The sequence below is a fragment of the Canis aureus genome, chromosome 19 (genome assembly GCF_053574225.1).
Source record: "Canis aureus isolate CA01 chromosome 19, VMU_Caureus_v.1.0, whole genome shotgun sequence".
Classification (NCBI taxonomy): Eukaryota; Metazoa; Chordata; class Mammalia; order Carnivora; family Canidae; genus Canis; species Canis aureus.
The window spans coordinates 3,684,102-3,707,562 of NC_135629.1; the positions used below are offsets into that span (position 1 = coordinate 3,684,102).

At 41.1% G+C, this 23,461-nt stretch overlaps 1 long non-coding RNA gene and 1 pseudogene across 1 annotated transcript; both read left to right on the top strand.

Annotated features, from left to right (window-relative positions):
• Positions 1–1,127: 1,127 nt before the first annotated feature.
• Positions 1,128–23,250, top strand: LOC144289462 (uncharacterized). The gene is made up of 3 exons (XR_013357346.1): positions 1,128–1,285; positions 5,485–5,631; positions 20,425–23,250. It is a non-coding gene; the product is annotated as an uncharacterized LOC144289462 (long non-coding RNA).
• Positions 8,161–11,628, top strand: LOC144289397 (26S proteasome regulatory subunit 4 pseudogene; annotated as a pseudogene).
• Positions 23,251–23,461: the final 211 nt, after the last annotated feature.

A 23,461-nucleotide genomic window follows, 5' to 3' on the forward strand; every position in this document is an offset into this window, starting at 1 on the left:
GCAAAGACAAAGATGTTGTTCTGTCCTCTCTCCCGCATTCCCTCTGGCTTAGTCCTTCTCTGGCCCCCACCCTCTTCTCATTCCTCCCAGATAAAGCCCATCCTTAGAAGCCCCGCTGCCCTGTCACAACAAGGCTACAAGAACTACGAAAATTGGTCCCTGTTCTTTACTGCCTTTTTAGCACATTCTCCAACCAGGTCCTGTTTCCCGAGCAGCGGTTAGGCTCAGTGTCCTACCCCAATCTGCCTGCGCAGGGCTACCAGCTATTTCTCAAACTGGGTCCAATTACTCTTGCATTCCTCGCTGTCCTCATTTGCAAAATGGCAATGCTGACCCTACTTACTTCTTAGACTTGCCGTGTGGTTAAGATGCCGTGCGCGCGGCACGGGCTGGTGGGGGACTACGTTACTACTACTGTCAATGGAGAGGAAACTGTTACTAACCAGGCATTGAATCTCGATCCTCGGTCCTCACGACAACCCCATTACTTATCCCATTTTGCAGAAACGGTGAGGGGAATGAGTAACCCAGAATGGGCAAGGGGAGGAGTGTGTTTCCTCAACTGGAAATGTAAGTCTCTCACACGGTCGTGGTGGATTCACACGACACACAAGACCCGAAACAAGCGCGGGTTTCTCCATGTCGCACGCCACGGCCGCTCAACGCGCGAACTCAGACTCGCCCCTAAGCCTCGCGCCCGCTCGGCGAGCACCCTGGGGCCCGGCGTCGCCAAAGCCCCGCCCGAGCCGACCCGGAAGCAGACTCCCCAACAGGTCAAAGCTGGAGCCGCTGCTAGGGCGCCAGCGCCAGGGGGCGAGAGAGTTGCCTGTGTGGGCCCGTGCCCCCGTCACGTCAGCGGGCCGCTCCGGAAATGGAGGGGTTTGCGGTGCAAGATGGCTGCTTCCTTTGTGGTTGTACGGAACGTTGAGCGTTTTCCCGTTTCCGAGAAACGCGATGATCTGAGCGCAGGGATTGCCGAAAAGGCTTCTCGTAAAAGATGGCTGCCGCGGAGTTTCCAGGTGTCTCTCTTGACGGAGCAGGGGACCCAAAGTCCAAGATGGCGGCTCCCACTGCTGCGGAGACAGCCGGAAAAATGGGAGCGTGGGTGCGTGCGTGGGGCGGGGCGGGGGACTGGCCCCGCCCCCTGCCCACGCCGCAGGTGGGACGGGCTTTGCATGCCGGGGCTTTGTGTGCAGGTGGAATGATGGGGGCTTCCCTTCTGGGCTCCTCGCCCACGCTCTTCCTGGGCCTCAGCTTGAGCTTAATGATACCCAGATGTGGCGCGGTAAGGAATTTTTCCCTTCCAACAACTAAGAAAAGTGGGCGGAACGGGGATTCCTAATAACCTCACACTGACTCATGTAGACATAAAGACGTTTTCGTCCCTTAAACCATAAAACCAGAGAGTGACCAGGTGAGATTAAATTAGACCCCATTTTCCCCCCCGCAGGAATAACTTGAAATTGCTAAAAAGAGCAAAGCAACAGTTTACATATTAATATGGAATGAATTCCAAGATACATTACGTGAAAAAAAGCAAAGCACAGATAATTGTGTTATGGTTATAACATTGCCTGCATTTTGTTTTGTGACCCATACGGGTAGCCCTGGGGCGCCAGGCCGGCTCTGTAGGTGGAGCATAAGACTCTTGATCTCCTGGTTGAATTCAAGCCCTACCTTTGGGTGTAGATATTACTTAAAAATAAAATCTTCAAAAAAATTTTTAAAAGACCCACGTGGGTAAAGATACAAAGGAGCTTGTGAGGGGAAGCAGAATATGCCACCCCAAAGTGTGCCTGCCACTTTGGCATGTGGATTATTTTAAAGGTATGTCAATACAGACCCAGCAGACCCAAGAAAAACTGTATTACCTCTTCCTTAACTTCCTGAAAGGATTTAAATAAGGGGACCTGGCCCAGAAAGAGAGTTATTACCAGGGTTACCTTTTTATCTCAAGGACTTACCCTCACTGCAGGGCAAACATCTGCTTTTATCTTTCTGTGAATTGCCCTCCTCCTCTTTGAAGTCCCAAGCCCTTAACCCATTCCTTAGCTCAGAAATGGCATATAAGTTTCAATTGCCTGGGTGTCTTTGGGTTTCACATTTTTATGGGGCTTTTGTATATACAAAATTAACTCCCCCCCCCAATTAATCTGTTTCATGTCAATTTAATTATTAGACAAAGAACCTAGGAGAGTGGAAGGAAAATTTTTCTGCCCTGACACTTGCATGGGCATAAAATATCTCCGCAGAGGAACTGGTAACAGTAATCGCCTCATCTAACAAAAGGAATAGATATGAAAAGGTGAGGAACAGGAATAGAAGGAAAGATAAGTTCTATGAATATTTAAATATGTGATTTAATCATACAAAGATTCTTTATAAGGTTATCATATCATTAAAGGACAATGGCAAAAGAAAGTGACATTTTTCAGCTTTAACCATGAATTTAATAAAGATCCATAGGATTCAATTTGTAAGGATAAGATTTTCAAGGTCAATGCTATAGCACTTAGTGCAAAGGATCTATTCTATATCCATGTGACAACCATAGCCCTTTTGAAGGCTAGATATGTGGGATGGGGGTGGTTTGTTGCTTTTTTGTTTTGGGGTGGTTTTGTCTGTTTTGGTTTTTTTTTTGTTTGTTTGTTTTTTAAGATTTTATTTATTCATGAGAGACACAGAAAGGCAGAGACTAGGCAGAGGGAGAAGCAGGCTCCCCATGAGGAGCCTGATGCAGGACCCAATCCCAGGACCTCGGGATCATGCCCTGAGCCAAAAGCAGACATTCAACCACTGAATCACCCGTGCACACATCTGTTTGCTTTTTGAGGGGAGGTGGGGGAACAAGAGGTTTGGCCTGGCAAACAGAAGACACTCAAACTTATTTGTTGAATGAATGAGTGCCTTTTTACTATAAAGCCACATGTCCTTATCGGCATCTTCTGGTATATCTTCCTGGTTTTAGGGTTAGTATCATGGAAAACAGTGGCAACATTGAGCTAGCATTCAAAGCAAGTTCTGCCTTAAAATCATCCAGAAATGTGTTTCCAATGCTCAAAAAATAAAGTATTAGTAACATGGGAAACAAAGGGAGAAGAAAAATTATTAAATTTCCTTACTACTTCTAGCCCATTGACAAGTCCTTGAAACAGGGTGAGCTTCCTCTGGGAGCTCGGCTGCCTCAGTGTTGACACTGCTGTGACCAAAAGGCAACCTTAACCTGACCCTCCAGGATCCTGTGAGTCTACTCTAAACATATAGAAATTCCTTTGGAAGCTCCCTTTCTCTTTACCCCCCTCCCCTAGGTACACATTAAGAATCATCCTCCAGGCATATGGCCCACTGATAGACATCTGAAGTGTCTCATGACTGAAGGCTTACTAAACAATAATGATCCTTCCAAAAAATAGCTAGCCCCCTCAAGGTCCTGGAAACCTTGTTTCCAAAATACACGGGAAGCTTAGGCTATCTCAAACCCCCTCCCAAGTTGAAGACATATTATCACTGCCCCTCACAACCCCATTGCAGCTCTTTCTGCCCATGGGTCCTGTCCCCATGCTTTAATAAAACCATCTTTTTGCATCAAAAACATCTCAAGAATTCTTTCTTGGTCATCAGCTTCAAACCCTAATGTCTTTCCTACATCAGTCACAGTTCCAGAATTGGCATTGATCTTGGGAATCATATATTTCAATGTGAAAGAAGTATTTATCCTCTGTCCTGTGGGCACCTCAGTGGCTTAGTCAGGTGGGCATGAATCCCAAGATGGAGCCTCACATCGGGTACTCCACTGGGCAGGGAGTCTCCTCCCTCTACCCACCCCCCCTTGCTCTCTTTCTCTCTCTCTCTCAAATAAATAAAATCTTAAGAAATCCTCTGTCCTGAAATAACTGACCATTGCTGAGACTTAGCCAATGTGCAAAGCACTGGACAAATGGGCACTCTTAGACATACCACCCTGGGTTATTGGATATATTAAATGTGGTAATGTGATGAGGGTTTCACCAAGTTCCTAACCTGTACTAAATGCTCTTTTATAGAGCAATTACTACTAGATTACTAGATTACTACTAGATTACTACTAGATTACTAGAGTATTAGCAATTACTACTTTGTGGCAACTCTGAGTTACTTACAGTATATTTTTCCCTCTGAGACCTTATGGAGGCTTTAAAAATATCCCAGGTACTGTAGACGTTTTATTATTATTATTATCATAGGAGCCACATGATATAATGGAAAGAATTTAGCGTCTTATTGTGCATCTTTGAGTAAGTTACTTAACCTTCAGGACTTTGGTCTCTCATGAATAAGACAAGAATCACAAGACCTCTTTCATAAAGTCACTGTGAAAATAATAGAAACAATATGTAAAGAACTTTGTGCAGGACATATAGTAGAACTCAATAAGTGGTCTCTAATTCTGCAATATTTCAACCTCAGAGTTAAGGAACTAATAGTGCACTCAGAGGCAGGAGAACTCTGGTCAAAGGACAGGAGCAGGTGGCCACAGGGTGACAGTTACCACAGGAAGCTACAAGGAGAAGTTGGAGGGATGGCAGGTCCACTGGCTTCCGTCCCTCAGGCTTCTTGCCTCCATTGGGAAAATTGCAAGGCCTCCACCCCAAGCAGATATGGTCTGCAGACCGTTTGCAGAGACACCCCCTTGCCAACAGCCACTTGCACTATTCTAACTCACAATCACCTCTTTGGAGCATTTACGATGCCTCTAAGAGGCACCAGCTACTATTTCCAAGGCTTATTCCTCATACTTCAGAGTTTAATATAAAGTGCCTACTACATATGTTTAAGAATTTTTAATTGTGGAAAAGTAAAATTAACTTTTTTAAAGTGTACAGTTCAGAGCAAGAATAGGTACAACAACAGTGAAGGATCATGGGCTCATGGTTGGTTGAATCCTTTTCACAAGGTTGATGACATCACACTTCAGAACCAAATTAAGGGGATCCCTGGGTGGCGCAGAGGTTTGGCGCCTGCCTTTGGCCCAGGGCGCGATCCTGGAGACCCGGGATCGAATCCCACATCGGGCTCCCGGTGCATGGAGCCTGTTTCTCCCTCTGCCTATGTCTCTGCCTCTCTCTCTCTCTCTCTGTGACTATCATAAATAAATAAAAATTAAAAAAAAAAAAAGAACCAAATTAAATGCTTAGAGTATTAGCTGTTCAAGGTTTGAAAGATATTTAAGAGTCATCAACTCCAATTACCTAATGCTCTGGACATCTTGCCTACCACTTGAGTACCCAGTTTCTACCTGTGTTGCTCAAGGAAAAGGACGCAAACTCAGCCTGTTCCATTTTTAGAGAGCTCTGGCTATGGGAAAGTATTCACTCACTTGGAGCCAAATCTGATCCCTTGCTCTGTTCCTTACAGATGCGCAGAGTGTGTAGTGCCTAATCCAAGACAGATAACGAGGGACTTTAAAGTATCCACCTTGAACTCTTGTGACTTGTTTTTTTCTAGCCCAATCTTTTTTCCAAGTTCCTGACCTACATATCCTGCTGTCTCCTGGTCCTCCACAAGTGGCTGGCTATCCCACAAGGATCTCAGACTCAACATTTCCAAAGCATGACTGTTCTCTTCTCCTTCCTTATCCAGAACCCAAGCACAGTGAGTGCCCTTTGCTATTTGTATCTGGTACAAGTAACAAACAAATTAGGACTTTTCTTTTTCCCTTTTCTTACTTAAAAAGTTCGGATTTAGGCAAATGTAACTACCCTGTAGTGCCAACAAAGACCCAGGTTCCTGTGTTTTGACGGGAAACCCATAGTACCTTAGCCAAACAGAGATTTCCTTTTTCTCATGGTTTGAGAAGTTCTGAGAAGTGCAGTCAACCCATGAAGCCATCAGAGGCCGAAGCTACTTTTATACTTTCTGTCAATTATTCTTATCCTGTGTCTTTCATCTTCAGGCTTGTCTCTTCTGTCACATGCATGTTTCAGCCAAGGTAAACACGAAGGGAAAATAGCAACCATACTTGACAGCTTGGTTGGTCTTTTATGAACTACTCAGGAAGCTCCATTCAGCAACTGCCACTTCCACCTCTTTGCCTAGAACCATGTCACCCAGCCTCTAACTACAATAAACGCTGAAAAATGTGGGACTTTAGCCGGGCACATTGTTGAACAAATCAGGGTTGTAAGAACAAAGAGGAGAGTATATATGTGAACAGTAATGTCTGTCACAGTAATGCTTCATTGAGCAATATAAATCAGGTTTCCTAGTTGCAGGATTTCTCAGAGCCTTTAAAATTCCAGGGAGAGGAATGCCTGGGTGGCTCAGCAGTTTAGCGCCTGCCTTTGGTGAAGGGCGTGATCCCGGAGTCCCGGGATCAAGTCCCACATCGGGTTCCCCACAGGGAGCCTGCTCTCCCTCTGCCTGTGTCTCTGCCTCTCTCTGTGTCGCTCATTAATAAATAAATAAAATCTTAAAAAAAAAAAAAAGAAAAATTCCAGGGAAAGATACTGTATGTATCCATGGAAAAAATACTTTTTGCAGTGGTAGTGTCTCAGGAATACCGTTTCATGCTACATGTTTAAGGAAGCACAGAACAAATACAGTATCTCTATAATTCTTTCAAAGAAAAATTTTATCTGAATCCAGGGTGGATTTGTTAAGGTATTTTTGGTACTATTATCTAAGAAGAATGACAGATTTAATATTTTCATAATAATTATATCATTATTCTTTCCATTTCCTTTTTTTTTTCATTTCCTTTTTTTTTTAAGATTTTATTTATTTATTCATGAGAGACACACAGAGAGACATAGGCAGGGAGAGAAGCAAGCTCCCTACAGGAAGCCCAATGCAGGACTCAATCCGAGGACCCCAGGGTCACGACTTGAGCCAAAGGCAGACGCTCAACCACTGAGCCACCCAGGCGTCCCATTTTCTTTCCATTTCCTAATCCAAAAAGCTTCTGGTCATTTTCAGTATTTTTTCCCTTTCACAGGGAAATGGATTTTTTCCATTTTTTTTTCCTTGGACTTTTTTTTTTTTTTTTTTTTTTTTATGATTGTCACACACAGAGAAAGAGAGGCAGAGACATAGGCAGAGGGAGAAGCAGGCTCCATGCACCGGGAGCCCGATGTGGAATTTGATCCCGGGTCTCCAGGATCGCGCCCTGGGCCAAAGGCAGGCACCAAACTGCTGCTCCACCCAGGGATCCCTTCCTTGGACTCTTGAAACAAGTCTTCACCCTTAACATTTTTATGTATTTCCTCCTTGTCTTTTTTTTTTCCCTAGTCTTTTTTTATATGCATGGGTATATGTATTTTTATAAATAGTTGAGATCATATGCATATATGCAGCAGCAAGAATGATGTTTTGGGTTTTTTTTTTTCTTTCCATTGCCTGTTTTTTTTTCCCCTCCATTGCCTGTTCTAAGACCAGGTATACACAGAGATTAATACAAGAAGAAAGTTTTTGGTCACTAGGGTAAGCTCTGTTGATTGATATTCCTCCTTTCTCTTTGGAGGCACACTGGTTAGAAAGCTCAGAGTTAAGAAATAGATACAGCTACTATGACAGAGATGCAAAATAATAGTTATTTTATTAAGATGAAAATATGTCTCCACATAAAAGTCCAATCTTGGTGGCTCCAATGGCTGAAGCAAGAAGGGTCAAAGTCAGAGTAGTAGTAGTCATGGTCTTGGAGGTAGTAAGAAGGATGACAAGGACAAGAAAAAGAAATATGAACCTTGTGTACCAACTAGAGTGGAGAAAAGAAGGAAACCAAGGGATCAGATACTGGCAACAAACTGCCCCTGGTGATCCTCCCATTCAGTGCCAGATAAAATTATTGAAGTTAGAGGAGGAGGAATTCATTAGAAATGAGGAATAAGGGATCCCTGGGTGGTTCAGCGGGTTAGTGCCACTCTCAGCCCAGGGGCCTGATCCTGGAGACCCAGAATCGAGTCCCACATCAGGCTCCCTGCATGGAGCCTGCTTCTCCCTCTGCCTATGTCTCTGCCCCTCGATCCTTCTGTGTCTGTCATGAATAAATAAAATCTTTTTTTAAAAAATCAGGAATAATTGAAGACTTTAGGAGAAAAGCAAGGGGAGGAAATATCGAAGGTGAATTATCTGGGGATCACAGTTCCTACCAAAAGTTGGTAGGAACCTTAGAAGAGGTCATTGATGATCGAAGCCATTTTGTCTACATCTGTGGGCTCAGAATACCACATCAGGATTCTTTCATTTGTTGACAGCAATCTGCTGGAACCCAACTGCTCAGCCCTGCTCAACCACAAGCTGCATGCTGTGATGGGGTGTTAATAGATGACATGGATCCCCTGGTCACAGTGAAGAAGGTAGAAAAGTCCCTCCAGGAGACCTATGCTGTTATTAGGGTGTTAGACAACCAGATCAGGGACTTAAGGAATCTGTGAGTTTCCTCTTGCTCATCCTGAATATTATGGGGAAAAAAATGGATATAAAGCACCCAAGGGAGTCATTCTCTATGGGCCACCTGGCACAGGTAAAACCTTACTGGCCAAAGCAATAGCAAACCAAACCTCAGCCACTTTCTTGAGAGTAGCTGGCTCTGAATTATTCAGAAGTACCGAGGTGATTGGCCCAAACTTGTACAGGAATTGTTTCAAGTTGCTGAAGAACATGTACCATCCAGCATTTTTTATTGATGAAATTGGTGCTATTGGGACAAAAAATATTATTCAAATTCTGGTGGTGAGAGAGATACTCAGCAAACAATAATAGAACTGAGGAAGAATGGGATCCCTGGGTGGCGCAGCGGTTTAGCGCCTGCCTTTGGCCCAGGGCGCGATCCTGGAGACCCGGGATCGAATCCCACATCAGGCTACCGGTGCATGGAGCCTGCTTCTCCCTCTGCCTGTGTCTCTGCCTCTCTCTCTCTCTCTCTCTGTGACTATCATAAAAACATAAAAAAAAAAAAAATTAAAAAAAAAATAGAACTGAGGAAGCAATTGAATGGATTTAATTCAAGGGGAGATATGCCCTTGTATCATGTATCATGATACATGATACACAAACCATGTTTGTATCATGGCCACAAACCAAGTAGGAAATGTGGATCCACGAGCACCTGGGTGGCTCAGTGGTTGAGCATCTACCTTTGGCTCAGGTTGTGATCCCCAGGTCCTGGGATGAAGTCCCACATCAGGCTCCCACAGGGAGCCTGCTTCTCCCTCTGCGTATCTCTCTGCCTCTTCCTTTGTGTCTCTCATGAATAAATAAATAAAATATTTTTTAAAAAAAGAAATGTGGATCCAGCACTTATCAGATCAGGCCTCATTGACGGGGAGAGCAACGTCCCCATGCCCAGTGAAAGGACTAAGAAATATGATTCATGCAAGCAGGATGAGGCTGGCTGCTGCTGATATAACCCTAGATGGCTTTGATCATGATCAAAGATGACCTCCCTGGTGTTGACATCAAGGTAATCTATATCTATGTCTAGTCTGATGACCTTGAGAGAACATAAAATAAAAGTAACAAATGAAAAAAAAAAAGTAACAAATGAAGACTTCAAAATCTAAAAATGTTTTTATGAAAAACAAGAAGTCACCCTTGAGTGGCTTTATCTTTAGCAAACCACAATCTCTTTCAGAGAAATGGTTAAGAGTACACCAGCCCTCAGAGAGATATGATTGGGGAGGGATCCCAAAGGAATATGTATTCCAGTTGATCTTTCTTAGCAAAACATCCTGTGTATCTTTAAAACTTTTTTATTCAAGTATTATTTATACAATGTTATATTAGTTTCAGGAGTATGATATAGTGATTCAATAATTCTATACATTACTCAGTGCTCATCATATTAAGTGTACTTTTAATTTTCTTCATCTATCATCCTTTGTATCCCTTAGAACGTGATGTGTAGGATGCCCTCTGAGCTGCCTACACCTTTTGGTCATGTGCAATGCTCTCTTTCAAATAAAGTGTGCTCTTTCTCAAAAAAAGAAAAGTCCAAGCTTTTTCAACAGCTTTGATTCAAGAAATCAATAGGTAGCTAGGTTCCATCAGTCATGTTTCTTTGTCATCTCTAAGGAGTTGTCATTATCTAAAGAGTCTAAAACTGGTTACCACCACATCCAATTCTAGCCAGTGGAAAGTGGGGAAAGAGTAAAGGAGGTACACTCCTTGTTTTCAAGGATATGACCTAGGAGTTTTTCGCCCATTGGCCATCACTAAGTGCTTTTATTCTGAGCATCTATATATTCAGATAAAAATGTGAGGATCCTATTACAGTAAGAGGGAGGCCAAGATCTTTGCCTTCTTGAAGTTTATATTCTCTTTGAGGAACAGAAGGTAAAAACAGATGACGTGTCAGGCAATGACAAATACTAATAAAACAAAAGCAAGGTAATGGAATAGAGATGAAGATGGCACTTTAGATAAGGTGCTGAGGAAAGACCTCAGTGAGAAGAGGATGAATAATCAGAGATAGGAAGGCAGTATGTTCCTGAAAGAAGGAACAGCAAATATAAATGTTTGAGGTGGGAATGTACTTGGTGTGTTTGAGAAAGAGCATGGTGTGGGCAGTGTTCCTAGAATTTGTTGAAATCAGAAAAATGTAAACTGGATCATGTAAAGGCCTGCAGGCTAGAATAAGAATGATTTTTAATTTGATTGAGGTAAAAACCTCAGGAAATTTCTGATCGTATTGACATGATTGTTTTTTTTAATATTTTGAAAATTAAAAAAAAAAAAAATATATTTTGAAAATTTATGTACTTGAGAGGGAGAACAAGAGAGTGAGAGAGCACAAGCAGGGGGAGTAGCAGAGGGAGACAGAGAAGCAGACTCCCCGCTAGTAGGAAGCCCCAATGTGGGACTGGATCCCAGGACCCATGGATCATGACCCAAGCTGAAGGCAGATGCTTAGGCAACTGAGCCACCCAGGTGCCCCTGTATTTATATTTTTTTAAAGATCACTAATTTAACAAGTTATAAAACCTAAAAACTGTGGATCAAAGACCTTAATGTAAGAGGTAAAACTATAAAACTCTTAGGAGAAAACAGTACAAAACATTCTTAACAATGGATTCAACAATGATTTTGTGGATCTGAAACAAAAGGCATAGGCAAAAAATTGGACTTCATCAAAATTTAAACAGAATTACCATATGATTCAGTAATTCCATTTATGGGTATATTCCCAAAGAATTGAAAGCAGGTATTCAAATGCATATTTGTATACCAGTGTTCATAACAATATATTCACAAGAGCCAAAAGGTGGCCCAAATGATGGACCCAAATGTCCATCAGTGAATGAATAAACAAAATTTAGTGTATGCATATAATATCATAGAATATTACTCATCCTTAAAAAGGAAGGAAATCTAACATGTGCTACAATATTGACTTTTAAGGAAAGTACATTAAGCAAAATAAGCCAAAAGGATGAAAGAACAAATACTGCATGTGTTGGGAGGAAGAATTTCTTTTCTACCCTTCTAGGTTCTTTGGCTGGTAATTTGATATAAAAAATATTAACAGGAGAAAAACATTTAATTACATACAGAAGTCCCATCAGAATAGGAGACCCAGGGGATCCCTGGGTGGCTTAGCGGTTTGGCGCCTGCCTTTGGCCCGGGGCGCAATCCTGAGGTCCCGGGATCGAGTCCCGCATTGGGGTCCCAGCATAGAGCCTGCTTCTCCCTCTGCCTGTGTCTCTGCCTCTCTCTCTCTCTCTCTCTCTCTGTGTGTCTATAATAAATGAATGAATGAATCTAAAAAAAAAAAAAAAAAGAATAGGAGACCCAAAGACAAGCCCATCTGTTGAGGCTTATGTGGCATCCTGAACTAAGGAATGAGATAGGGGCCTGGGGCTCCAAAGGGAAGGATGGTGACAGGACAATAAGAGGAATAAGTGTTTGGTAATTAGATGTTTGCTCTACTATATAGATAAGTCTTTCAAATAAAAATTTATCTCTGATAATCGCTCTCTTTCTGGGCCAGGTTCCTTATCTAAATTCTTTTATGTGATTTTGGAGAAATAAAAGTTTTTCTTGAATCTGCCTTCAACTCAAAATAACCCATAAGCCAAAATGGCATATTTTGGAGTCACAAAATTTGCCCATCCCCTCCATCCCACCTTGGAAATGTCCCCAAGATGTTTCACAATTCTGAAATTAAGTTGGTAGATTGCTCCATCTCACTGAACCACTCTCTTAATACGGAGACTAGTCAGTTCAATTAAACAGTTGTATCTCATTTCAGAAGGTGATGATTCAGGTGCACTCACAAAGTTAGGGCTATGGTACAAGAAGCATTTCTATGGAAACAAAAGAAAAACAAATATTAATGATTGGAGCAGTGGACTCCTGTTGCTGAGTTCTGAAGTCAGTGATACAGGAAGATTTCTAGATATCTGGCTCAAAATACCTTCAGACAGAGGCAATCTGACAGATTTTTCTGGTTTGTAGTTTGAATATCACTGATCTTTTTGAGGGGACACACTACAACAGGCATCAAGATTTTCTGTACATGAACTTTTGTGGTGATTTCTCTGAAGTTTTTGTTTGTTTGTTTGTTTTTTGAAGATTTTATTTATTCATGAGAGACACACGGAGAGAGGCAGAGATACAGTGGGAGAAGCAGGCTCCGTGCATGGAGCCTGACATGGGACTTGATCCCAGGTCTCCAGGATCACACCCTGGGCTGAAGGCGGCGCTAAACCACTGAGCCACCAGGGCTGCCCGATTTCTCTGAAGTTTATATTAAGTTGTCCAACTTGCATAGCTTATGCAACTTGCATAGTGAACTTGCATAGCTTCAGCAAAATAGCAGTTTTAGTTCTCAAGGATTCCATGTCAGAAGTGTGGGAGGAACGCTAGAAACCTTCATTTGGACATTTGTAGCCAAATATTAGAGAAAACTAGAAAAATTCAGGATCTGGTCCAGTTTACAGGTAGAAAACAAAATCCCAAAGACAATTAACAACACTAGAATTTGATATCCACAAAGATATATTACTAAAACATAATTTTTCTCTCTTCGATCGCCCCCATTTTCACCAAAGATAACCACAGCAAGACTAATTCATCTGAAAACCAAGCCTAGCTTAAATCAACTTGGCCTGATTGTTTACAGAGATGCAGCAAGAGTAGTGATTGACTGTATAGGGTCTTTTAAATCTACTTTGCTGGAACTTTTTTTTTTTTTTTTTTTTTAATTTATGGTAGTCACACAGAGAGAGAGAGAGAGAGAGGCAGAGACACAGGCAGAGGGAGAAGCAGGCTCCATGCACCGGGAGCCCGACGTGGGATTCGATCCCGGGTCTCCAGGATCGCGCCCTGGGCCAAAGGCAGGCGCTAAACCGCTGCGCCACCCAGGGATCCCTGCTGGAACTTTTAATAAGGAATCTCAGATTGAACTTTTAAAAGCTTCTTGAGGTTAGCAAGCCATGCCAAGAAGCAGCATCAGATTGAGCCTGTGATACCTATAGATTTGGGTAAATTCTTTTTTTTTTTCTTTTTTTTTTGAGGTCTTCAAAATATCCTAAGGTCCTACACCTGCCAGGATGTGCCCTTCTTTATTCACCTGGTGAGGCTGGTAGGAACCCTGTAGGCAAGGTACCAGGCCAATTTTTCCATGAGACTTTATTGGCTCCATAAAGTTACTCTTAATTCCTTAAAGCTGTCTGGTCATGGGAGTCATGGGACACCTAGCTGGCTCATTCAGAAGAGCATCTGACTCTTGATCTCAGGGTCGTGAGTTCAAGCCCCACATTTGACATAGAGATCACTTAAATAAATTTTTTAAAAAACTTTTAAAAAATCTGTCTGGTCATATATGAGTCTATATACATATCTCTCAAATGTGACATTCCAGTCAAAGCCTTGGTAATATAACCTGTCTTTTCTTTTCTTTTCTTTTCTTTTCTTTTCTTTTCTTTTCTTTTCTCTTATGTATTTATTATTATTATTTTTTATAACCTGTGTTTTCAATTGTGTCCTATTACAAGGAGAATGGGTTCTTACTGATTTTGCAAATAATTATATTGCTGTGAATATAAGAATACTCATTCACCAAATTCTAGAGGGGTCAGGTAGGGAGAAAAATTGTTAATCTTTGTTCACAAAGATATATCTTACCAAATTGTTAATAACAAAAGGTTTCCTTAAATCTGGAGAAACAGTCATAAAATGTTTCCCAAAAGTCATAAAAATTATAATCATTCCCCTTGGTTCATTCATTTCCAAATAATTAAGACTTGTTCCACCTAATCCAGTTTTTCCGTTGGTTCTGGAAATTCTTCCTTAGCACAATTTTTTTGGTGAGGGTTTTATTTTATTTTATTTTATTTTATTTATTTTATTTTATTTTATTTTTTTTATTTTATTTATTATTATTTTTTTATTATGTAGGTTCCATGCCAAATATGGACATTGAACTCACAACCCTGAGATTAAGAGTTACATGCTCTACTGACTGAGACAAACAGGTGCCACCATTACCCAGCCAGTTTCATAATCTCAAGTTATCAGAAACCTGTACTTGTCAATAGTTACTCTCTTGAATCTCCTTGAAAAAGGAGTACTTTTGCAAGAACACTTTGCAGAGCATCAGAGTAGAACAACTATCTGTAAATGGCAAAAAATTTTAAATGCCCCTTGTTGAAATACAAATCAAAACCACAATGAGATACCACCTCACACCAGTGAGAATGGGGAAAATTAACAAGGCAGGAAATCACAAATGTTGGAGAGGATGCGAAGAAAAGGGAACCCTCTTACACTGTTGGTGGGAATGTGAAATGGTGCAGCCACTCTGGAAAATTGCACTGTTGGGGATTTACTCCAAAGATTCAGATGCAATGAAACGCCGGACACCTGCACCCCGATGTTTATAGCAGCATTGTCCAAAATAGCCAAACTGTGGAAGGAGCCTTGGTGTCCATCGAAAGATGAATGGATAAAGAAGATGTGGTTTATATATACAATGGAATATTACTCAGCCATTAGATTTTTTTTTTAATTTTTTATTTATTTATGATAGTCACAGAGAGAGGGGGGGGGGCAGAGACACAGGCAGAGGGAGAAGCAGGCTCCATGCACCGGGAGCCCGACGTGGGATTCGATCCTGGGTCTCCAGGATCGCGCCCTGGGCCAAAGGCAGGCGCCAAACCGCTGGGCCACCCAGGGATCCCTACTCAGCCATTAGAAACGACAAATACCCACCATTTGCTTCAACATGGATGGGACTGAAGGGTATTATGCTGAGTGAAGTAAGTCAATCAGAGAAGGACAAACAGTGTATGTTCTCATTCATTTGGGGAATATAAATAATAGTGAAAGGGAATAGAAGGGAAGGGAGAAGAAATGTGTGGGAATATCAGAAAGGGAGACAGAACATAAAGACTCCTAACTCTGGGAAACGAACTAGGGGTAGTGGAAGGGGAGGAGGGCGGGGGGTGGGGGTGAATGGGTGATGGGCACTGAGGGGGGCACTTGATGGGATGAGCACTGGGTGTTATTCTGTATGTTGGTAAATTGAACACCAATAAAAAATAAATTTATTAAAAAAAATTAAATGCTCCTTGTTAAAGATCTGTTGAGAGTTTATTATAGTGGAATTTACACATAAACACATAAATGTGGTTATATATGACATACAATATTTTAAGGTAGTAACTAGAATTATGACTGATAACGTTATAACAGTACATATTAGAATTTTAGGAATTTCATACAACTTCTGTAATATTTATATTAATATCAATAACATACAACATAATCTAAGAAGGTTTATCATCACTTATTTTTTTTTAAGACCTCTAAGATTTTTTATTCATTTATTAGAGACATAGAGAGAGAGAGAGAGAAAGGCAGAGGAGAAGCAGTCTCCACGCAGGGAGCCTGACATGGGACTCAATCCGGGGTCTCCAGGATCATGCCCTGGGCCAAAGGCGGCACTAAACCACTAAGCCACCAGGGCTGCCTTTTATCATCGCTTATTTGACAATACTTCCACTGTAGTTTAACATACCAAATAAGCCCAATTGATTTTAATAGCTCTCCTTTTATAAAAGAAAACAAATCTTTTGAGATATTACAGGGACCCTCTGAAATTCTCAAAACTTAGTTTGAGGTCAAAAAAGATTGTTTTTAAAAGATTTTGTTTATTTATTTGACAGCACTACCAGGTGAACAGCACAGGAAGAGGGAGAAGCAGGCTCTCTACTGAGCAGGGAGCCTAATTCGGGGCTTGATCCCAGGACCCTGGGATCATGACCTGAGCCAAAGGCAGACACTCAACCGACTGAGCCACCCAGGTGCCCCCCCAAAAAAAGATTTTTAGAAAGATTTATTTATTTAAGAGAGAAAGAGGGAGCAAGCACAAGTGGGAGGGGCAGAGGAAGAGGGAGAAAGAATCTCTAGCAGACAGCACATTGAGCAGGGAGCCCAATGCTGGGCTCGATCCCATGACCCTGAGACCACTACCTGAGCTGAAACCCAGAGTCAGATGCTCAACTAGCTGTGCTGTCCAGGTGTCCCTGAGGTCAAAAAAGATTTTACTGAGAATTTTATTGTAGAAACTTTTTCAAAAATATAAAATGGAAAAAAATATATAAAATGGTTTGGACACTTAACCAAATAGGATCACAGATCACTATGAAATAATTCTTAATTATCTATTGAACCAATGACAAAAGATTTTATTTTTTTTAATTATTTTTTTTAAAGATTTATTTATTCATGATAGACATAGAGAGAGAGGCAGAGACATAGGAGGAGGGAGAAGCAGGCTCTATGCCAGGAACCCGATGTGGGACTCGATCCCGGGGCTCCAGGATCGCACCCTGGGCCAAAGGCAGGCGCTAAAGGGCTGAGCCACCCAGGGATCCCGACAAAAGATTTTAAAGGCAAATGCAAAATGTTATGTAGTTGTGAGCAAAACCAACAAAAGACCTAGTAAAGCACAGAAAATTATTTTGATAAAACACAGAATCTCTGCTTTCTAGGCAGATTATTTAAAAGGTGAATTTCTGGGATCTCTGGGTGGCGCAGCGGTTTAGCGCCTGCCTTTGGCCTAGGGCGCGATTCTGGAGACCGGGGATCAAATCCCACGTCGGGCTCCCGGTGCATGGAGCCTGCTTCTCCCTCTGCCTGTGTCTCTGCCTCTCTGTCTCTCTCTGTGTGACTATCATAAATAAATAAAAAATAAAAAAAAGAACCAGTCCTAACTTTAAAATAAAAGGCAAACTTCTTTTGCGATCTGTTACAAACAGCAGACCAAAAGTCCAAGAAAACTTTGTCCTTTTTTTTTTTAAATTTTTATTTATTTATGATAGTCACAGAGAGAGAGAGAGAGAGAGGCAGAGACACAGGCAGAGGGAGAAGCAGGCTCCATGCACCGGGAGCCCGATGTGGGATTCGATCTCGGGTCTCCAGGATCGCGCCCTGGGCCAAAGGCAGGCGCCAAACCGCTGCACCACCCAGGGATCCCACTTTGTCCTTTTAAGAGAGAGAAAATCAATTCTAATTTTTCACTAGCTTATTTTTGATATTAAAATTCACTTACCTGGGCTGCCTGGGTGCCTCAGTCAGTTAAGTCATGGGTTCTTGGTTTCGGCTCAGGTCATGACCTCATGGTCATGAAATTGAACCTCTGTTGGGCTCTGCACTCAGTAGGGAGTCTGCTTGGAGTTCTATCTCTCTGCCCCTCCCATGTTGCTCATACATGCATTCTCTTTCCCTCTCTCTCTCAAATAAATAAATATTTTAAAAAATAAAATAACTCACTTAAAGTTACTCTAACATTAGCAAGTTTGACCGCATATTAAAATTTCTTTCCAAAGATTATTTTTCCACAAACCTTCTACACCTTCTTTTCCTTCAACAAAAATTCATTTTCTTTCTTCATATCTTTTTTACCAGAAACACACATCCTACTTTCCTTGCATATGGAGATATTTCCCTTATTATTTCTAGTAACTTTAATTACATATATTAATTAGAATTCTTAACCCTTAGAAATCTTAATTTCTAATGAAAAATAAGAATAAGCAACTGTGAATTGTATTATACCAGTGTTCTTTAAAGTGGCAAATTTATGAATACATTTTATAATTTCTAGAAACACATGCTTCTTCACAGAGTAATCTTTCAACATGACACAAGATGTGTTTACAAAAAGACCCAAATATCTTTAATTCCTATGTGATACACTTAAAAAATTCAGCTGAGTTAAATTTAAATGTCTAATTGGCAAGATTCAGGAATAGAACAACATCCAAGGAGCTATACAAAATGGAAGGCTTGGAGGGCACCCAGGTAGCTCAATCTGTTGGGTGTCCAACTCTTGATTTCTCCTTGGGCCATGATCTCAGGGTTGTGGGATGGATGGAGCCCCATGTCAGGCTCCATGCTCCCTGGGGAGTCTGCTTGGAATTCTCTTTCTGCCCCTCCCTTCTGCATTCTCTCTCTCTCCAAAATAAGTAAATCTCTTTTTTTTAAAGGAAGGCTTTTACAGGCAGAAAAGACAATAATTACTATTCAGTATTTATGTTATTTGAAAATGATCTCAGGGCACCTAAGTAGCTCAGCAGTTGAATGTCTGTCTGCCTTTGGCCCAGGTCGTGATCCTGGGTCCCGAGATCAAGTCCTACATCAGGCTCCCTGCAGGGAGCCTGCTTCTCCTTCTGCCTATGTCTCCGCCTCTCTCTCTGTGTCTCTCATGAATAAAGAAATATGATCTTGGGGCAGCCCAGGTGGCTCAGCGGTTTAGTGCCGCCTTCAGCCCAGGGCCTGATCCTGGAGACCCTGGATCAAGTTCCATGTCGGGCTCCCTGCATGGAGCCTTCTTCTCCCTCTGCCTGTGTCTCTGCCCCTCTCTCTCTCTCTGTCTCTCATGAATAAATAAATAAAATCTTAAAAAAAAGAAATAAGATCTTTAAAAAAAAGAATAGATATTTGGTGACTATACATCCTTTGATTTAACTTAGCAAAACTCTCAAGTTGTAAGTTACTGAAAAGATTTGGGGAAGCTAAGTAGACATATCCTAAAAAAAAAACCATAAATATTGCTCAAAAGTTGATTTATTTTTTTTATTTATCTTTTAATTTTTATTTATGATGGTCACAGAGAGAGAGAGAGAGAGAGAGAGAGAGAGATGCAGGCAGAGGGAGAAGCAGGCTCCATGCACCAGGAGTCCGATGTGGGATTCGATCCCGGGTCTCCAGGATCGCGCCCCGGGCCAAAGGCAGGCGCCAAACCGCTGCACCACCCAGGGATCCCCAAAAGTTGATTTATAAACTGTTACCTTACATTTAATTCACTTGTTCTTAACAATTATGTTTAGATTATTTAGGAAAATTTCATGAGACATTAAAAAGCTAACCATCTTAAGGTGTCTTTCTTGCTGACAAATTCTATAACAGAGATGGCATGAACTTATTTGACTTTTGGTAAACTTAGGTAGAATAAAAGTATATTTTATGCTGATAATTCTGAAGATATGCCTATTTTAAAAACACCAACAAACTTAAACTAGCTTTAATACTAAATGTTTCTCCAGACCACTTGAACTGGAAAAATATTTGGGTTACATATTTCTGAGAACTTGATTATGTAAGCACTTCATTTTCTTAATTTTGGCAATACCATCCACAGGGATAAGGTGGTACACATCTACAATATCCATATATGGACACACATAGAACTACAGACAGACACAGAAAGCTTATAGTTTCATTTTAAAATTTCAGCCATGAAATAGGTATAATAATGTAAAATTCATGTTACAAAAGAACAGTTGAAATAAGTTTGCTCAGATGGCTAAAGCCTTTTAGAAGATACTTAAGATTTGTATTTGTTCTTGACAAGTAATCTTAATGCAAGTTCTTTCAAGACCTTTGGTTTCTTAAGAGTTTTTTTAGTACTTAGGTTTCAGGATTGGTAAAAAGGAATAGGTGGAGTTTGAAATGCCTCTAGAGCTGTATTTCTAGTTTTGCAAAGATTTGTAAGACAAGAACAGTCGTCCAAAATTCCTCAAAGAATTGGTTTGTAGCCTGGATAATAAGGAACCAACACACCCATACACTTACATTAGAATGTTTTCCTTCCCTCTGGGTACATTATTGTGCTGCACTTTATTATGTTTTGCAGATACTGTGGTTTTTATGAATTGAAGGTTCCTGGTCACCTTGGCATTGAGCAAGTCTATTGGCGCCATGCCCACTTCATGTCTTTGTGTCACATTTTGGTAATTCTTAAAATATGTCAAACTGTCTCATTATTATATTTGTTATGGTGATCTGTGAATGGTGTTCTATTATGTTACTATTGTAATTGTTTTGGAGCACCAAAAAATGAGACCACATAAGGTAGCAAATTTAATTGATAAGTATTATATGTGTTCTTGACTATTCCACCAACCAGCCATTTCCCCCTCTCTTTATCCCTCTCCTCAGGTCACCCTATTCCTTGAGGTACAACAAAACTGAAATTTGGTCAATTAATAAACCTACAATGGCTTCTAAGTGTTCAAGTGAAAAAGAGTCACACATCTCTCATTTTAAATCAAAAGCTAGAAATGATTAAATGTAATGATTAAGGCATGTCGAAAGCTCAGATAGAGGCTGGAAGCTAGGCCTCTTACGTATGCTAAACAGCCAGAGTTGTGAATGCAAAAGAAAAGTTCTTGAAGGAAATTAAAAGTGCTACTCCAACAAATCTGTGAATGATAAGAAAGCAAAACAGCCTTCTTTCGATATAGAGAAAGTTTTAGTGTTCTGGATAAAACCACCACCACATTCTCTTAAGTCAAAACCTAATTGAAAGCAAGGCCCTAACTGTAATTATGTGAAGACTGAGACAGGTGAGCAAGCTACGTGAGAGAAGTCTGAAGCTAGCCGGAGGTGGTTCCTAAGGGTTAAGGAAGAAGCCGTCTCCATAACATAAAAGTGTAAAGTGAAGCAGCAAGTGCTGATGTAGAAGCTGCAACAAGTCATTCAGAAGATCTAGCTGAGATCATTAATGAAGGTGGCTTCACTAAACAGATTACCAATGTATATGAACAGCTTTCCGTTGAAAGAAGATAGCATCAAGGAGTTTCATAGCGAGACAGAAGTCAGTGCCTGGCTTCAAAGCTTCAAAGCCAGGCTGACTCTCTTGTTAGGGGCTAATGCAGCTGGTGACATTAAGTTGAAGCCATGCTCATTTACCATGCAGAAAATCCTAGGGCCCTTAAGAATTATGCTAAGTCAACTCTACCTGTGCTTTATAAATGGATAACAAAGCCTGGATGACAGCACATCTGTTTACAACATGGTTTACTGAATATTTTAACCCCACTGTTGAGACCTGCTGCTCAGAAAAAAAGATTCCTTTCAAAATACTACTGCTCATTGACAATGTACCTGGTCACCCAAGAGCTCTGATGAAATTGTGTGAGGTTAATGTTGTTTTCATGTCTGCGACCATAACATCCATTCTGCAGCTCAGGGATCAGGGAGTGATTTCAACTTTCAAGTCTTATTATTTAATAAATACTGTGTAAATCTATAGCTGCCACAAACAGTGATTCCTCTGATAGATCTGGGCAAAGTCAATTGAAAATCTTCTGGAAAAGATTCACCATTCTAGATGCCATTAAAAACATTCATGATTCATAGGAGGCAGTCAAAATACCAATTTGAACAGGTGTTTGGAAGAAGTTGACGGCAGTCCTCAAGGAAAGATCCTCATGAGGATTGCAATCCTCATGCAATCCTTGAAGGTTTAAGACTTTAAGGGAGGAAGTAACTGCAGAAGTGGTGGAAGTAGCAAGAAAACTAGAAGTGAGCCTGAAGACGTGACTGAATTGCTGCCATCTCATGATCAAACTTGAATGGATAAGTTGCTTCTAATGGATGACAAAGAAAGTGGTCTCCTGAGATGGAATCTATTCCTCACGGAGATGCTGTGAAGGTTGTTGAAATAACAGGAGATTTAGATAACATAAACTTAGTTGATAAAGCAGTATCAGGGTTTGAGATGATTATAGTTTTGAAAGAATTTCTACTGTGGATAAAATGTTACCAAAGAGCATCCCATACTACAGAAAAATGGTTTGTGAGAAGGAGAGTCAATGCAGCAAACTTCATTGTTGTCTTATTTTAAGAAGTTGCTACAGCCACCTTAGCCTTGGACAGCCACCACCACCAACAGCCATCAACATCAAGTTAAGACCCTCTACCAACGATGAGATTATGAATCCCTGAAAGCTCAGGTGATGGTTAACATTTTTCTAGCAATAAAGTATTTTTAGGGCAGCCAGGGTGGCTCAGCGGTTTAGTGCTGCCCTCAGCCCAGGGCGTGATCCTGGAGACACAGGATCGAGTCCCACATCGGGCTCCCTGCATGGAGCCTGCTTCTCCTTCTGCCTGTGTCTCTCATGAATAAATAAATAAAATCTTTGAAATATATATTTTTTGATACAATAGGAATTTCTTTTTTTTTTTTTTACGATTTTATTTATTTATTCATGAGAGACACAAAGAGAGAGAGACAGAGACAGAGACACAGGCAGAGGGAGAAGCAGGCTCCATGCAGGGAACCTGACATGGGACTTGATCCCGGGTCTCCAGGATCTCGCCCTGGGCTGAAGGCAGGCGCTAAACCGCTGAGCCACCCGGGCTGTCCCAAAATAAAGTATTTTTAAATTAGGTGTGTACATTGGGTTTTTTTTAGACATAATGTGCATTTAATAGGCTGAAGTATAGTATAAACATAACTTTTATATTCACTGGGAAACTAAAGAATTCATTTGGCTGACTGTATTATGATACTCGTTTTATTGTGGCGGTCTGGAACCAAACCTGCAATATCTCCAAGGTATGCCTGTATCATGTTAGTTTTCAGCCAGAACAAACAGCAAATATTTCCATCAGTATTAAACAAATTCTCACCTTGGATGTAAGAGGAGTCCCCAAAGAGGGTGCCAAAAATATTACCTTCCCAAGATCCAGAGTCACTCCCAAAGGTAGCCAAAAGAAAAAACCAACAAGGAATCCTTGGGTGGCGCAGCAGTTTAGCGCCTGTCTTTGGCCCAGGGCACGATCCTGGAGACCTGGGATCGAGTCCCACGTCGGGCTCCCGGTACATGGAGCCTGCTTCTCCCTCTGCCTGTGTCTCTGCTTCTCTCTCTCTCTCTCTCTCTCTCTCTCTGTTTATCATGAATAAATAAATAAAATCTTAAAAAAAAAAAAAAAAAAACCAACAAGCTGTATGTCCCAGGCAAACAGAAGCCAAACCAAGTTCTTAGGACACAAAACTAGGCAAGCAAGAGTAAACAGTTATCCCTGGGAGTAAAAGGATAAAAACCAACAGTTCTGGATTTGCAAAGGAAGAAATAACGTGAAATTTTATTTTCTGCCATCTTGAGAACATGAATTATTTGGATGGGAGTCTACAATATACCTGCAAAGGACATTAGTAGGAAAGCCTGACATTGGCAGAGCCTGATTG